Source organism: Triticum dicoccoides, chromosome 3A (genome assembly GCF_002162155.2).
Source record: "Triticum dicoccoides isolate Atlit2015 ecotype Zavitan chromosome 3A, WEW_v2.0, whole genome shotgun sequence".
NCBI lineage: Eukaryota > Viridiplantae > Streptophyta > Magnoliopsida > Poales > Poaceae > Triticum > Triticum dicoccoides.
Genome location: NC_041384.1, coordinates 5,862,383 through 5,864,623, shown reverse-complemented (window position 1 = coordinate 5,864,623; position 2,241 = coordinate 5,862,383). Strand labels below are relative to the sequence as shown.

General features: G+C 38.4%; 1 long non-coding RNA gene across 1 annotated transcript; it reads right to left on the bottom strand.

The window, feature by feature from the left end:
• Positions 1-1,290: 1,290 nt before the first annotated feature.
• Positions 1,291-1,941, bottom strand: LOC119270894. Its single transcript, XR_005134355.1, has 2 exons — positions 1,805-1,941; positions 1,291-1,682 (listed from the first exon to the last, which is right to left on the bottom strand). It is a non-coding gene; the product is annotated as an uncharacterized LOC119270894 (long non-coding RNA).
• Between the last annotated feature and the right edge of the window lie 300 nt (positions 1,942-2,241).

Here is a 2,241-nt window from a genome sequence, read left to right as displayed (position 1 = left end):
GGAATGACAAAGTTAGCACGATGTAAATACATGCTTTTTGTTTGGTAATAAATGTGGCTTTATGTTCCAATGTACGAGCTTATATATTTATTTGCCCTTATATTTTTACTCTTGTGTGACCGAATTGGCTTTAGAGGCAAGCACAGGATACAAAGGGTGTTTCATGTGAAGTTTCAACCCTTAGCCGATGTCTTGGTTCCCAAAGGCGGTCCACGCATATGAAACGAGGTAGCCCCCGATGTGTGAAGTGTTCGGCAACTGGTCGGGGTTTAAGCCGCTATTCACTTCTGCCTATTTGAAGAAAAGCCCCTCGTTTTACGTGGATGATCTGCAACGAACCTTTGTTGGACACTGTCTTCCCATTGCCGAATAGTTTACGCTTACAAGGACAGTTAGTTTTCGCCTTTCTCCACTGAGCCGCTGATACAATTGAAATGTCGGCGCAGTCGTAGTGGTTCTCCCTTTACACTCTTAGCCGAATGGGTCGTGAGCGTTAGAGGCAAGCACAGGAGCCGGGAAACCCAACTATTGATACTACTACAACTGGCAAGATACAGATTTCTAGAGAAGGACATAGCAACATGATACTACTACAACTTTGATTCATTCACGCCAGACCACATAACCACCTCATACGACTGGCAAGATAGAGATGTCTAGAGATGCAAGGTGGCACAATCTGGTGCAACCAATTAGTTAATCCATTGGACGCGGATGCTTGGATTTGCCTCCTATCAGTCATTGGATGGAGGTAATTCAACGGATGGTATTCAAAGTTATTCATGCACTATATAGGGTGTCACCTCAATATATTTAAAGATCCTAGACATCTATGAGGTATCACCTCTTATTTTGAGCTTCTTTTTGTTGGATTGAATCTTGCTCATGCTATGATTTTACCTATATTAGAATGAATCTTTTGGGAATCAATGAGATTTAATATGATGCATGTCTAGTATAAATTTGAAAGACACCCGAGATGATGTCTAGCATCATTTACGGGGCTGCCTGAAGCAACATGGGCATGCTCAGTACATTAAGATTAAGGATACAACTATGAGGTGTTCTTAGTAATACATTTGAGGTCTCATTCCACTTTGATCTGACAAAAGATGGAACTTATGTGTGATTCTTTACCCCACTTTTGAGGGTATATCGTAAATTTTCATCAAGGCTCATTTAATTTATTCACATTGATTACCAAACCTAGTAAATAAACATATGATTTCTTACTAGGATGATGCATGCGAGTGAAATATCAAATGTTGCTCATAAGCACTCAAAAATCTGTTTAGTTTAAGGATACATCAAACAGTAATTAGGTATAATTGTGTAACATCATAATTTGAATACAATGGTCTGGAATAAAGAAATAAATAGAAGGTGATATAGTATTCACCATGATTGGTGTTACAACATGTTTGACGTCAATCATTAAAACCGATGTAAATTTATAAATAGTAGTAACTTGGTAGAAGAAAGTCGCATGTTGCCTCCCTAATGATCACAAGTCTTAGGGTAACATTCGCACTTGGCACCCATTAGTATTTTAAACCTGTTCCGGCATTGTCCATCATCCCATCCGTCTTTCACACAACTATCTCGACACATTCCATTTTGATCAGGATGGCATTTATTCCAATGGTTGTGATAGCACATGTTTTCGGTAGATGAAACCTCACCTATGGATAAATAGACAAGGTTAGGAGAAGTAATATGAATGAATGTTTCCAACAATGTTGATATGTCATTGCACAACATGAAACTTCGGCGAAATGCTGATACTATGGATAATTATACTTACTACATGTAGCCATAAGGCAGAAAAGAATCACACAACACATGGTTGTCTTCCTCCAGGCCTCCATGGTATAATGGCAGAATGTCGGTGATTTTTCTGAGAGAAGGCAAAAGATGTTGTGAAGATGGTGTGTGTTTTGGTTTCTATCATTTGGAGGTTCTTATAATGTCTGTGCCCTATAGATAGTATAAATAGTTAGGTCGTAAGGCCAAGAGGAAAGCAAGGAAGCAAAATTAACCGGAGGAATACAACTAAGTGAACTAAACTTGGCACACGTCTTACAACTTAAAATAAATAGTATATCTATCACCTATCTAAGTTTAGCTTGTTGAACTGAATCATTCCTCACATTGACAGGTGATAAGTGCATTACTATTTATATAGCATCCAAACTAATATTAACGGTAAAGAACATTGGCTACGAAAGGGAACCAATGATA